The sequence below is a fragment of the Dendrobates tinctorius genome, unplaced genomic scaffold (assembly GCF_039654945.1).
Source record: "Dendrobates tinctorius isolate UK_male_01 unplaced genomic scaffold, ASM3965494v1 ptg000138l, whole genome shotgun sequence".
In the NCBI taxonomy this organism is placed as follows: domain Eukaryota; kingdom Metazoa; phylum Chordata; class Amphibia; order Anura; family Dendrobatidae; genus Dendrobates; species Dendrobates tinctorius.
The window spans coordinates 9814217-9829973 of NW_027361806.1; the positions used below are offsets into that span (position 1 = coordinate 9814217).

Sequence of the window (15757 nt, forward strand, 5' to 3'; positions counted from 1 at the left end):
CTATCCAGAAAGACAAGTCCACTGTCCTCCCCTCTACCACTATCGACCTTTCTCCTTTTTTGAGGGCCTCCAGGAAACGGTGGTGCAAAGCGCCGTCCCTGGAGGCCGGAGGCGAGGAGACCCCCCCAGGACCACCCCGAGAACCACCCCGACCCCCAGCTGTGGCCCTCGCATAACTATGTTGGGGTCTTGCGGCCAGGGGGGCAGACGGGCCAGCCCTCCCACCACTACCACCACTTGTGCCAGCACCCTCATTCGTCCTCCCACTCAATCTCCCATTCACTCTTTTATTATTTGCATTCACTCCAGCACACTCACCCACATTCACAGTAGCACTCACTCCCTCATCCATGTCACTCATATCACCATTCACTTCAGCAAACATTTCCTCAAATATGTCCACTCCGCTTTCGTACTCACTCTCACTCGCACAATTGGTGAACATAGCAACATTATTTACATTTTTTACATTTTTAACATTTCCTAAACCAGTGTAGTTCCTCTCTTTGCCTGCTGGGGGCCCTGAGCTCTCTTGCTGGGAGCTACTCCAGCTCCTGTCCAGGAGCGCCGCTGCCCCTTTAAATGCCTCAGTGCTGATGACATCATGCACTCTGCCCTGGCTGGGCCTAGGAGCAACAGCAGCTCCTGGTTTCAGCTCCATTTTTTTTTCTTTTGCTGAGTTTTGTTTACTCTGGGCAGGGACGGCCACTGGCACCGCTCCCTGCTCTGCACTTTTCTTCACCCCCGCCGCCGACTTGCCAGGGAGCGCCAGAGTCCCCGCACCCTCAGATGAAGGTAGGTGGGCCGGGGACCCCGACAACTCCCCGCCAGCTTTTGGGGGCAGCACAGCATTACTTGGAAGGGTGGGTGGGACAGAGGGCAGCGGGCCCGCAGCGGCCACACCCCCCCACCGGTCGCAGCCACCCCAGGCAGAGCCGCGGCCCCCTGCGAGGCCACGGCCCCCCCGGGTGACGCGAGCACAGCGGGCGGAGTCGCGACCGCTGAGGCCACGCCCCCCGCCAGTCACAGCCACCACGGGCAGAGCAGCGACCCCTTGCGAGGCCATGCCCCCCCGGGCGACGCAGACGCAGCGGGTGGGACGACGGCCGAGGAGGACATGCCCCCCCCGCACGCCACAGCCTTTGCAGGCCGGGCAACACTCGGGGAGGCCACGCCCCCCTCACGGACCACCGCCGCCACCCCATGCCCACCACTTGAGACAGGCAAGGCCGGCCACTCCCCCTCGTCGCCCAGCGGCGGCGGAGCCCCCTGCACGGACCCCTTTTTGGGTCGACGTGCCGGAGACCCCGCTCTCACCACAGGCGCCGACATGGGAGCGACCAGCACTTTGCACCGCCTCAGCTGCTGCTTGATGTTCTGTTCGCCCTTCCTAGGTTTCTGGACCCCCACTAGCGATCCAGACTTAGCGGATCCGTACGTGGGGGGTCCAGAAGCCCCAGCACTCGCCGCCGGAGGTGCGGCCCTGGCTGTACCAACTTTACCTGGTGCCAGGCCAGCCTCCCCTGCCACCGAGGGCTGAGCCTGGACACCACCACCAACACCACAACCAGCACCGACCTCCATGTCGCTGCCCTGGTCTGAACTGTCACCAGATGCGACAGTCAGGTCACAACAGTCATCTCTCTCCCCGCTCCCTCGCTGCGGACCCACCACAGGGCCCGAGCCGGGGTGGGTAGCGGGTTCCACACAGCGGGACAGAGGGGCCCCGGGAAGAGGAGCAAAAACCAGTTGTTCCTCCACGCCTTCAGAGGCCTTACGCCTGCGCCTCCTGTTTCTCCTCTTCCCGGTTGCCTCATCCTCCGGGCAGACTTCATACCCAAACAACAGCGTGCCAAACCGTGCTGGGGATTCAGTCTGCCGTACTTGTTTAAGGATGAGGCAGCCCCCCTCAGAACAACTCCCGCTCCCTCCATCCTCCCCCTCGCTCCCGCTTTCCTCCACGTTACTGGAGTCCAGCGGGAGGGCCACCTGCTCAGGGGCTATCCCGCTGCATGTTACCTGACTCACGCTGGTGTCCGCCAGGTCTTCAGGTGGAGGTGGCCCAGATGTGGTGTGGGCGCCATCTTGCTCTTCCTCCTCCTCGCTTTCCTCCACCTGGATGGGGACTCCTGACCCCCCAGGAGACCCACCGGCCATGGCCCTGAACCGGTCCTCGTTTTGAAGCTTTTCCTGGAAGGGGCCGCTGCCGGCCATGATGGTACTTCGCCGGTCCTCCAGGGCCCGAATCTCCCCTTTCAGCCGCTTGACCGTGGCGGTGACCTCTGCTCTCTTTGAGGCAGGGAGCCTGTTTTTACTGATGACCCGGGCTCCCTCCAACTCCCCCCGGAGTCTCCTGAGCTGCTTGCCGGCCTCCTCGTACTCGGAGAGGTGGGCATGAATGCGGGAGGCGTAGGTGGTAGCTGGCTCTCCCGCAACCTTGGAGCCCCAGATGTTAAGGGGGGGCCCCGCCTCACCTCTGCCGGCTGCTGCACCTCCGGGGGAAGGGCCCGCCACAGCCTTCACTTCGGGGGTCCTGGACCCTGGAGCCTTGCGGCCCCCTGGGGTCCGCTTTTTCCCCATCCCTGGGACTGGCTGGCTGTGCCTTGGGCCTCCTGGTGGTGGATGAGGCCCCCCACCCCCAGCTGGCTTGCCGGAGGGTGGGAGCCAGGGGCACAGCCCCGGCGCTCAGTCCCAGGGAGAGTCCTCTTTCCTGGGAAGGGGGCAGACGGAAAGTCCTTGCAGGAAAAAAACCTCCCTTCCCAGGAGCTTAGCAAAACCCCAGCCTGCAGAGGCTCAGCTGTGACGCTCCTCCTCTTCTGGGGTGTGTCCAGAGCTGCACTCACTATTCTGCTGCTGCAGTCACTGTGTACATACGTTACATTACCGATCCGGAGTTACATCCTGTATTATACCCCAGAGCTGCACTCACTTTTCTGCTGCTGCAGTCACTGTGTACATACGTTACATTACCGATCCGGAGTTACATCCTGTATTATACCCCAGAGCTGCACTCACTATTCTGCTGGTGCAGTCACTGTGTGCATACGTTACATTACTGATCCGGAGTTACATCCTGTAGCTCTTTTTTATTATAAAAGTATCAAAACACAATACATAACAGACTACATAATACAAAACACAATACATAGCAGACAAACAATGCTCCCGACATAAATATTTGTGCAAACCTCGCAATTTTACCTGATCCCCCAGGCTTTCCAGCCTAGAGGGCCCCAGCAGGATCCCTCCACCCCTATACAACTTGAAATAAAGAAACCCCTATGTAACACATTCATCCCCTACGCACACCCTTTCACACTCCATTCGCGCTTTGCACCCATACCTATATACAAGTAATAAAGAAAAAAACCATATTCCGGCCCTTCTGCCTTAAAAAAAACCATAGCCACTTATACTGGCAAAACCCCAGCACCAGCCTAACACCTCTACGAAAAATTTTTTTTTTTTTTTTTTTTTTTTAATTTTAATAATTTTTTTTCCTTTTTTTTTTTTTTTTTTTATTTATCATCCCCCCACCACACCCAAGGTCCAAAAGTCCATGGCCCATTACACGAAACACACAAGGTCCATCAATGTTCATGGCCTATCACATCTATCTCTTGGCAAAAACAGTTTATGCTCCAAGAGGAAAACCCTCACCCGGCTCCACCCAAAACCTATGCTATTTACCACGTGGTCCATTCTTTTCCTTTCCACGATTTGTCCATCCACTTTCCCTTCAGATAAAGGTCCTCTTTTCCCATTCTCACCCCCCATTCACCCCCCTCCCAACCTCACTACACCCTCCCATGCACTCCTAACTAAAACAAAAGAAAGTATGTATAATACACAAAAATACAAATATACAATATATATCTACATATACACCACATAACATTATTACCATATTTGTTTTGGCTTGCCACCACACACTTTCCTTTGCAGACCCAAGATCAGTGCCTGCAAGCCCAATATCCATTAATGCTCTATGTTTCCAAAACAAAAGTCTAGAGTGGCATGCTTTAGCCCACCACCAGGAAAAGGAGTTCTCGAGGCCCCGTCCCTCACTAACTCATTCACCCTGTCCCTCAACAACTAAGACTGTCCCTGCTTCTGTCCCTAAAGAAACTGTCCCTATCTGTCCCTTCCTGTCCCTACTCCACCTAACTTAATATAACTAACTTTCTATCTGTCCCTCAGTGCCTGTCCCTCCCTGTCCCTATCTGCCCCTACTTCTGTCCCTAGCACACCCAGTGAAACTTATGCTATCCCTACCCTCATTCACACGGAGCTAGCTCTCCCTTGAGTGCGTTTTTAAAAGGAGAGGCCTCTCCAAAGCCAAGAGGCCTTCCTCACACCCAACCTTTCGAACTCCAAAGAACGGACCTTCACCAGGTCACCCAAGATGTTTCCTACCACCTCATCCCTTGGGAGGGTTTTTTTCCGCGTCGAAACTAGGCACCGTGCATTCCAAGTGTAGAACCTAACCACTACACTGACTAGAAATAAAGTGCACGGGTCCCGGCCACCCAGGGATCTGAACGCTCCATAAACCCACTCAGCGTAGGAGAGGGACGCCAGCCGCGGCCAACGTATGGAAGCACCCACCCTGTTGTACACCTCTGCATTAAAGGGACACTGAAGCAGGAAGTGCTCCATGCTTTCCAGCACGTCGCCACACTCCTCACGGGGACAACCCCGATCATCGGATTTCCTGCACTTCAGGTTATCCTTTACATACAGCCTCCCGTGGAAGCAACGCCAGGTCAAGTCCCAAAACTTCATGGGGATCCGCTTAGAATTTAAAAGCCCCATCCCGACCTCAAGATCCCGGCCTGGGCAATCCTTAAGGGCCAGGGGCTTCTGGAAATGGGTCAACAGGACCCTCCTGTCAAGGCATTGCCTCGACATGGTCCTGATTTCCCACATTCCCAGACCCCACCGGCGGATCACCTTCAGAACCGGGGTAGCGTAAGCCGGGAGATGCCCATGAGGTGTGCGTAGGTCCTTCACCTGCCCTCCTGTCTCCCATTCCTGGAAGAAAGGCCAAAGCCAACCCTTGCAGGAGACTACCCACGGAGGAGCCCTCTCTAGCCAGAGGTTGGAGATGTTAGTCTTAAGAAAGGTGTTTACTAGAAACACCACCGGGTTTACCATACCCAACCCGCCTAGTCTCCTCGTACGGTATGTAACCTCCCTCTTGATTAGGTTAAGCCTATTCCCCCATAACAATTGGAAGAACAGGCTATAGACCCGTGTCCAGAGAGGTTCCGGCAAGATGCACACACTGCCCAGGTATATTAATAAAGGTAGCAGAAAGCCTTTAGCCAGGGCAACCCTTTCCCTCAGGGTTAAAGACCAACCCTTCCATTGGTCCACCTTTTGGGCAGCGATCTTAAGTCTGCCCTCCCAATTTTGCTGGGGGTAATCCCCGGGGCCAAATTCGATGCCTAGAATTTTGGCGGTGGCCTGGGGCCCTGGAAGGGTGTCCGGGAGATCAAACCTTGGTGCTCCCCCTCCCAGCCAGAGACTTTCACACTTATCCCGGTTGATCATGGACCCGGATGCCTCCGAGTAGAGCACTACCTCCGACATGACCCAATCCGCCTCCCTTCTCGAGGACACGAAAAGGGAAACATCATCAGCATACGCCACCACCCTCAGAGAGGACCCAGAGCCCGCCTGGTCCATCCCGACTCCCGCCAGCGGTCCACGATCTACCCTCCTTAGGAAGGGATCGATCGCGAACACGTATAAAAGCGGGCTCAGCGGACAGCCCTGACGGACCCCAGAACCCACCTCAAAAGGGCGACCTGACCAACCGTTCACCAGCGGAAAAGTCTCAGCCCCTTGGTACAAGATCTCTAACCATTTTACAAACCTCCCAGGCAGACCATACCTCAAAAGGACGGACCAGAGGTACTCGTGGTTGACCCGGTCAAAGGCTTTCGCTTGATCTAATGACAGCAAGTACCCCCTCCAGTGACCTGCCCTACCCTGCTCCACTGCCTCTCGGACACCGAGCACAGCACTAAAAGTACTGCGGCCCGGAACAGAGCAATGCTGGGCCCCTGAAAGGAGCCGGGGTGCAAACTTCACCAGCCGATTAAACAGCACCTTGGCCAGAACCTTCCGGTCCGTATCGAGAAGCGCTATGGGACGCCAATTCTCGATACGGGACGGATCCTTACCCTTTGACAGAATAATGAGGGCTGACTTCCTCATTGAGTCGGGAAGAGTGCCCGAGGAGAGACACTCATTAAATACCCCTGTCAAGAGGGGGACCAAGGAGTCCCTAAAAGTCTTATAGAACTCGGATGTTAAGCCATCCGGACCTGGCGATTTCTTGGGCCGAAGCCCATCAATGGCCAGTCTCACTTCCTCTTCCCTGATTTCCTCTGCCAAAACACCAAGAGAGGGATCACCCCCTGGCTCAGGGACGGTTTCAGCCAGGAAAGCCGACATCCTGTCCCGATCCAGATCCTTCTTTTCCAAGAGGTGTGAGTAGAAGGATCTGACCACCTCCAGGATCCCTGATTTGGATCTGTTCAGGGACCCCGTACTGTCGATCAGTCCTGTCACCATCTTACAATTCACTGACATCTTACAGTTTCAGTAAGGGTCGGGTGAGCGGTACTTCCCGAAGTCCCTCTCAAAAACTAAAGATGTGTGTCTATCATACTGACACCTCTTGAGCAAAGATTTCACTCTGGAGATTTCCTCACGGTCACCTCCAGTCGAGAAAAGCTGCTCGAGTTTCCTCCCCAGGGCCTGGTACAAGCGGTGCCTGTTCAGACTCCTGAGGCTCGAGAGCTGACGGAAGAACCCCGCCACCCGCTTTTTGAAGATCTCCCACCACTCTGACTTACTACTACAGAGATCCAACAGCGGTACCTGGCTCTGAAGAAAGTCCTCGAAGGATTGTCTCACCTCCGCTTCTTCCAGCAGGGACGAATTGAGCTTCCACAGCCCTCTTCCCATCCGATGAGTCTCTGCAACATTCAGAGAAAAGAAAATTAGACAGTGATCGGAGAACTCCACCTCAACGGCGGACACAGCAGAAAAGATGGCGTCCTCCTTCAAAAAAAACCTGTCTATTCTAGACCTACAGCTACCCCTATGGTAGGTGAAACCTCCGTGACCTGGGGTGTGCCGGATGTGGACATCCACCAGGCGAGCTTCGCTGGCTATGCTATTCAACGCGACGCTATCATAAGCCAGGCGATCTCCGGGACCCCCCCGGTCACGGGACCTCGTAATGGTGTTGAAGTCCCCACCGAAGACCACCTGCCGGCTCGTAAAAAGAAAGGGCTTGATCCTCAGGAAGAGACATTTGCGGTCCCACTTGGACTGCGGGCCGTAGATGTTGATGAGCCGGAGCTCTTGTCCCCTCATGAAGACATCTAGGATCAGGCACCTCCCCATTTCCAACTCAGTAACCCGTCGGCATTCAACAGCTGCAGTCTTAAAAAGGACTGCCACCCCGCTATACGGCTCGGCCGCAAGAGACCAGTATGAGGGCCCGCACCTCCACTCCCTCCGTGCTTTATAGATGGCCCCCATGTCTGTTAGTCTGGTCTCTTGCAAGAATAAAATTTCTGCCTCAATCCGGGAGAAAAAATCAAAGGCCGTGAAACGAGCCGCATCTGACTTTATGCTGGCAACATTAATAGATGCCAGCGTCAACGGGGCGAGTTCCGCCATCATGGGTGATCAAGTTGGATGGCCAACTTCTTACCACTGCTATCACCTCCACCTGGGGAGGGGTCGGACACCTTCCTTTTCAGGGAAGCTCCCGTTGTGTCCATCCCACCCCCCCCGGTGTCCTCGCCCCCGGGTTCCAGGTCTGTCCCCCCCCAGGAGGAACACTGCCCCCTGAGGGACGGACCCCACCATCCCCCGAAGGACCCTCCGGTGGTATCCCCGGCCCAGCATCCTCGTCTTGCGGCCCATCATCCGAGCCTCCGAGGACGCTGAACCGGTTGGAGAGATCAATCAGAGGGGGGTCAGCGGGCCCTTCCGTGCGCACCCTGGTGGTCGGGGGCGGGGGAGATTTTGAAGGCTTGCCAGCCTTCTTCCCCCCCGATTTGTTACGATTGGCACGTTTACTTTTGCCACCCGCTGCTGTAGGCTGCTCCTGGACCTCCTCATCAACACTTTCATACTGTGAGGACCCGTCCGAGTCAGCCGCTTTATCCTCCCTCTCCATCCTCCTGATCTCCTCTCTCACCACACTCTCCCTCAGGACCTCAGAGGCTTTTGCCACGGGCCTGGAGGGAGGAGCAGGCATCGACCCGGTTGCCCGAGACTTCACCTGCCCCCCACCCCCATGGCGTTTTTCTTGCCTCCGCACATACGCGGGGCCCCTCACCTTGGCATTGCCCTTCCTCACCGGTCCCTCAGCCCCTTCCCCTCCGCCACCACCTGCCACAGCTGCAGGAGCGCCGCCAGTGGTTTCTCCCTCACGGACTCCTCCCGCCGGGCCTGCAGCGGCATTAGAAAAGGAGCGAGGGCAGCGGCTGAGAGGGTGACCTAGGTCACCACACAAGTGACACCGAATGTCCTTACACGAGGCGGCCAGATGACCTACCCCACCACACAAGGCACATTTCTGTACCTTGCAGCTAGCGCTGAAGTGAGTGGGGTCGCCGCACTTGTGGCAGACCTTCGGTTGCCCCTGGTAGAAGACCAGGATCCTGTCCCTTCCCAGGAACGCCGAGGAAGGGATGTGGGTGACCGTGCCGCCGGAAACCTTCAGTTTAACCATGAAGGTCCAGCCCCCCGACCAGATGCCGAATTCGTCCCTGTTCTTTTTGGGGACCTCGGTGACTTCCCCGTAACGGGAAAGCCACGTCATAATGTCCACGCCGGCAAGTGACTCGTTACAAGTGACCATGGTCACTCGCTTGACGGAATTTTGGCGAGACACCGCTTGCGCAACGAAGTCTCGCCATCCGGGCTCTTCCCGCACCAGCTCATAGTTAGACCAGAAGAGCTCAAGCCCCTCTGGCCGCACAAAGCTGACGTCGAAGAAGCGGGACGCCGAAGGATGTATCAGGGCAAAGATGTCATTCGCCCCGAAGCCCATCTTAAGGAGGAGCTCCACCACCTTGCTCCTAGGTGGACAAGCTTCACTGCCCCCCCACCTAAGACGGACCACATTCCTCCTTTGCGGCCCCTGCCCGGCTGTGGGGAGAGACCAAACAGTCCCTCCCTCCCTTTGGTTTTGGAAGGCAGCAAGGCCGTGTCTCTCTATCCAGAAAGACAAGTCCACTGTCCTCCCCTCTACCACTATCGACCTTTCTCCTTTTTTGAGGGCCTCCAGGAAACGGTGGTGCAAAGCGCCGTCCCTGGAGCCCGGAGGCGAGGAGACCCTCCCAGGACCACCCCGAGGACCACCCCGACCCCCAGCCGCGGCCCCCGCATAACTATGTTGGGGTCTTGCGGCCAGGGGGGCAGACGGGCCAGCCCTCCCACCACTACCACCACTTGTGCCAGCACCCTCATTCGTCCTCCCAGTCACTCTTTTATTATTTGCATTCACCCCAGCATTCACTCCAGCACACTCACCCACATTCACAGTAGCACTCACTCCTTCATCCATGTCACTCATATCACCATTCACTTCAGCAAACATCTCCTCAAATATGTCCACTCCACTTTCGTACTCACTCTCACTTGCACAATTGGTGAACATAGCAACATTATTTACATTATTTACATTTCCCGAACCAGTGCAGTTCCTCTCTTTGCCTGCTGGGGGCCCTGAGCTCTCTTGCTGGGAGCTACTCCAGCTCCTGTCCAGGAGCGCTGCTGCCCCTTTAAATGCCTCAGTGCAGATGACATCATGCACCCTGCCCTGGCTGGGCCTAGGAGCAACAGCAGCTCCTGGTTTCAGCTCCATTTTTTTTCCTTTTTCTAAGGTTTCCTTGCTCTGGGCAGGGACGGCCACTGGCACCGCTCCCTGCCCTGCACTTTTCTTCACCCCCGCCGCCGGCTTGCCAGGGAGCGCCAGAGTCCCCGCACCCCCAGATGAAGGTAGGTGGGCCGGGGACCCCGACAACTCTCCGCCAGCTTTTGGGGGCAGCACAGCATTACTTAGAAGGGTGGGTGGGACAGAGGGCAGCGGGCCCGCAGCGGCCACGCCCCCCCGCCGGTCGCAGCCACCCCAGGCAGAGCCGCGGCCCCCTGCGAGGCCACGGCCCCCCCGGGTGACGCGAGCACAGCGGGCGGAGCCGCGACCGCTGAGGCCACGCCCCCCCCGCCAGTCACAGCCACCACGGGCAGAGCAGCGACCCCTTGCGAGGCCACGCCCCCCCCGGGCGACGCAGACGCAGCGGGTGGGACGACGGCCGAGGAGGACATGCCCCCCCCCGCACGCCGCAGCCTTTGCAGGCCGGGCAACACTCGGGGAGGCCACGCCCCCATCACGGACCACCGCCGCCACCCTATGCCCACCACTTGAGACGGGCAAGGCCGGCCACTCCCCCTCGTCGCCCAGCGGCGGCGGAGCCCCCTGCACGGACCCCTTTTTGGGTCGACGTGCCGGAGACCCCGCTCTCACCACAGGCGCCGACATGGGAGCGACCAGCACTTTGCACCGCCTCAGCTGCTGCTTGATGTTCTGTTCGCCCTTCCTAGGCTTCTGGACCCCCACTAGCGATCCAGACTTAGCGGATCCGTACGTGGGGGGTCCAGAAGCCCCAGCACTCGCCGCCGGAGGTGCGGCCCTGGCTTTACCAACTTTGCCTGGTGCCAGGCCAGCCCCCCCCTGCCACCGAGGGCTGAGCCTGGACACCACCACCAACACCACAACCAGCACCGACCTCCATGTCGCTGCCCTGGTCTGAACTGTCACCAGATGCGACAGTCAGGTCACAACAGTCATCTCTCTCCCCGCTCCCTTGCTGCGGACCCACCACAGGGCCCGAGCCGGGGTGGGTAGCGGGTTCCACACAGCGGGACAGAGGGGCCCCGGGAAGAGGAGCAAAAACCAGTTGTTCCTCCACGCCTTCAGAGGCCTTACGCCTGCGCCTCCTGTTTCTCCTCTTCCCGGTTGCCCCATCCTCCGGGCAGACCTCATACCCAAACAACAGCGTGCCAAACCGTGCTGGGGATTCAGTCTGCCGTACTTGTTTAAGGATGAGGCAGCCCCCCTCAGAACTACTCCCGCTCCCTCCATCCTCCCCCTCGCTCCCGCTTTCCTCCACGTTACTGGAGTCCAGCGGGAGGGCCACCTGCTCGGGGGCTATCCCGCTGCATGTTACCTGACTCACGCTGGTGTCCGCCAGGTCTTCAGGTGGAGGTGGCCCGGATGTGGTGTGGGCGCCATCTTGCTCTTCCTCCTCCTCGCTTTCCTCCACCTGGATGGGGACTCCTGACCCCCCAGGAGACCCACCGGCCATGGCCCTGAACCGGTCCTCGTTTTGAAGCTTTTCCTGGAAGGGGCCGCTGCCGGCCATGATGGTACTTCGCCGGTCCTCCAGGGCCCGAATCTCCCCTTTCAGCCGCTTGACCGTGGCGGTGACCTCTGCTCTCTTTGAGGCAGGGAGCCTGTTTTTACTGATGACCTGGGCTCCCTCCAACTCCCCCCGGAGTCTCCTGAGCTGCTTGCCGGCCTCCTCGTACTCGGAGAGGTGGGCATGAATGCGGGAGGCGTAGGTGGTAGCTGGCTCTCCCGCAACCTTGGAGCCCCAGATGTTAAGGGGGGCCCCGCCTCACCTCTGCTGGCTGCTGCACCTCCGGGGGAAGGGCCCGCCACAGCCTTCACTTCGGGGGTCCTGGACCCTGGAGCCTTGCGGCCCCCTGGGGTCCGCTTTTTCCCTATCCCTGGGACTGGCTGGCTGTGCCTTGGGCCTCCTGGTGGTGGATGAGGCCCCCCACCCCCAGCTGGCTTGCCGGAGGGTGGGAGCCAGGGGCACAGCCCCGGCGCTCAGTCCCAGGGAGAGTCCTCTTTCCTGGGAAGGGGGCAGACGGAAAGTCCTTGCAGGAAAAAAACCTCCCTTCCCAGGAGCTTAGCAAAACCCCAGCCTGCAGAGGCTCAGCTGTGACGCTCCTCCTCTTCTGGGGTGTGTCCAGAGCTGCACTCACTATTCTGCTGCTGCAGTCACTGTGTACATACGTTACATTACCGATCCGGAGTTACATCCTGTATTATACCCCAGAGCTGCACTCACTTTTCTGCTGCTGCAGTCACTGTGTGCATACGTTACATTACTGATCCGGAGTTACATCCTGTATTATACCCCAGAGCTGCACTCACTATTCTGCTGGTGCAGTCACTGTGTACATACATTACTGATCCTGAGTTACATCCTGTATTATACTCCAGAGCTGCACTCACTATTCTGCTGGTGTAGTCCCTGTGTATATGACATTACTTATCCTGAGTTACTGTTTATTTCATACATATAAAACATCGGTCCCATTCTCATGTAGACAAGTGGGCAGATTTTTTTCTCACTTGTTATCCGTATAATCCGCTATTTTCTCAGCAGTTATTAATCTGTTACAGGACCATTTGCAGTTTCCCATCTCGCAGATTTGCAATGTATCTCTATTGCCTGACACACTGATGGTCTGCATGCTGTGAGTGAATTCCCTTTCTTATCGGATTGCACTCGGCTGATTTACACGCCCATGTGAGCGAACCCTAAAAATGAGATGGAAATGAAATTCATTATATGTTGGAAAAGAGTTGACTGCAAAAGTTTTGTTTGTCGCCTGTAACCATGGAGACGCGTCTGTGCGGCATCTATATGTGACGTCTATATACATAGGTGTAGATATAGTCGGGGACATTACTGTTTCTTGTGTGACAGGTGAATATCAGGAACATTTTGATTCAGGAGTTTCCAGTTTTTCGATACTTTGTTTTTTGGGGGATAGATTTCTGGCAGTTTGTTTTGTAAACAATGAAAGCGTCTAAGTTACACAAAGTGTTCTCTGTCAGACGCCCGCGCCCTGGGGTGATCGATGCCATGCACTGAGCCAGGAACCCTTTTTGGGCATTAAACCAGTCTCTGTATGTAAACTGTGTTCTCAGCAATTAGGGTCCGGACCGCTGACACTTTCCTTCCTTCTGGTTTGGTTCATTTGCAAATGTCTCATTCTGGTGAGGTTTTCTGCGTTATGGACTGGGGTGTGCGGAGCTTACAGTGGCGGGTAGAGAAGGCAGCCCTGACCGATGTGTGCCCGCAGTGTGATTGCCTGGTGGATGGATTACAGCCGCTGCTTCCTATCATTACCCAATCTGCTACATTGTGGTGATGGAGTTACCTGCTGTCACTATTTACAGTGCAAACATTGTGGACGGGCAGTGAGCAGTAAATGATGCAGAATGCTAATATATACCGCATACATACACAGACATAAATTATACGGATCCTACACAAAGATTTCATGGACTTCCCTCAATTCACTTAGTATATAATGTGCCTTTATTATATCACCTGATCTATGTAATCCACTTAATACTGCCATACTGCGCTCCCACATAATGAAGTCATGCAATGTCCACATAATATTACTATGCAATACCCACAAAATACCTCTCCAGATGCCTACAAAGTACTGCCATACTGTGCACACAATATCATAATACAGTACCCACATAATACCTCTCCAGATGCCTACAAAGTACTGCCATACTGTGCACACAATATCATAATACAGTACCCACATAATACCTCTCCAGATGCCTACAAAGTACTGCCATACTGTGCACACAATATTATAATACGCTACCCACATAATACCACTCCAGATGCCTACAAAGTCCTGCCATACTGTGCACACAATATCATAATACAGTACCCACATAATACCTCTTCAGATGCCTACAAAGTACTGCCATACTGTGCACACAATATCATAATACAGTACCCACATAATACCTCTCCAGATGCCTACAAAGTACTGCCATACTGTGCACACAATATCATAATACAGTACCCACATAATACCTCTCCAGATGCCTACAAAGTACTGCCATACTGTGCACACAATATTATAATACGCTACCCACATAATACCACTCCAGATGCCTACAAAGTCCTGCCATACTGTGCACACAATATCATAATACAGTACCCACATAATACCTCTTCAGATGCCTACAAAGTACTGCCATACTGTGCACACAATTTCATAATACACTACCCACATAATACCTCTCCAGATGCTTACAAAGTACTGCCATACTGTGCACACAATATCATAATACAGTACCCACATAATACCTCTTCAGATGCCTACAAAGTACTGACATACTGTGCACACAATATCCTAATACAGTACCCACATAATACCTCTCCAGATGCCTACAAAGTACTGCCATATTGTGCACACAATATCATAATACAGTACCCACATAATACCTCTTCAGATGCCTACAAAGTACTGCCATACTGTGCACACAATTTCATAATACACTACCCACATAATACCTCTCCAGATGCTTACAAAGTACTGCCATACTGTGCACACAATATCATAATACAGTACCCACATAATACCTCTTCAGATGCCTACAAAGTACTGACATACTGTGCACACAATATCCTAATACAGTACCCACATAATACCTCTCCAGATGCCTACAAAGTACTGCCATATTGTGCACACAATATCATAATACACTACCCACATAATACCTCTTCAGATGCCTACAAAGTCCTGTCATACTGTGCACACAATATCATAATACAGTACCCACATAATACCTCTCCAGATTCCTACAAAGTACTGCCATACTGTGTACACAATATCATAATACACTACCCACATAATACCTCTCCAGATGCCTACAAAGTACTGCCATACTGTGCACACAATATTATAATACGCTACCCACATAATACCACTCCAGATGCCTACAAAGTCCTGCCATACTGTGCACACAATATCATAATACAGTACCCACATAATACCTCTTCAGATGCCTACAAAGTACTGCCATACTGTGCACACAATTTCATAATACACTACCCACATAATACCTCTCCAGATGCTTACAAAGTACTGCCATACTGTGCACACAATATCATAATACAGTACCCACATAATACCTCTTCAGATGCCTACAAAGTACTGACATACTGTGCACACAATATCCTAATACAGTACCCACATAATACCTCTCCAGATGCCTACAAAGTACTGCCATATTGTGCACACAATATCATAATACAGTACCCACATAATACCTCTTCAGATGCCTACAAAGTACTGCCATACTGTGCACACAATTTCATAATACACTACCCACATAATACCTCTCCAGATGCTTACAAAGTACTGCCATACTGTGCACACAATATCATAATACAGTACCCACATAATACCTCTTCAGATGCCTACAAAGTACTGACATACTGTGCACACAATATCCTAATACAGTACCCACATAATACCTCTCCAGATGCCTACAAAGTACTGCCATATTGTGCACACAATATCATAATACACTACCCACATAATACCTCTTCAGATGCCTACAAAGTCCTGTCATACTGTGCACACAATATCATAATACAGTACCCACATAATACCTCTCCAGATTCCTACAAAGTACTGCCATACTGTGTACACAATATCATAATACACTACCCACATAATACCTCTCCAGATGCCTACAAAGTACTGCCATACTGTGCACACAATATCCTAATACAGTACCCACATAATACCTCTCCAGATACCTACAAATTACTGCCATACTGTGCACACAATTACATAATACAGTACCCACATAATA

General features: G+C 54.2%; 1 long non-coding RNA gene across 2 annotated transcripts in view; it reads left to right on the forward strand.

The window, feature by feature from the left end:
* Positions 1–15757, forward strand: part of LOC141048702 (uncharacterized) — an 83230-nt gene that overhangs the window by 19677 nt on the left and 47796 nt on the right. The window contains exon 1 of one of the 2 annotated variants that reach the window (XR_012220116.1): positions 223–795. The exons of the other annotated variant lie outside the window; for it this stretch is intronic. This is a non-coding gene — a long non-coding RNA (uncharacterized lncRNA). Of the gene's footprint in view, positions 1–222; positions 796–15757 lie in introns of those variants that run through there. 2 annotated transcript variants of the gene reach the window in all.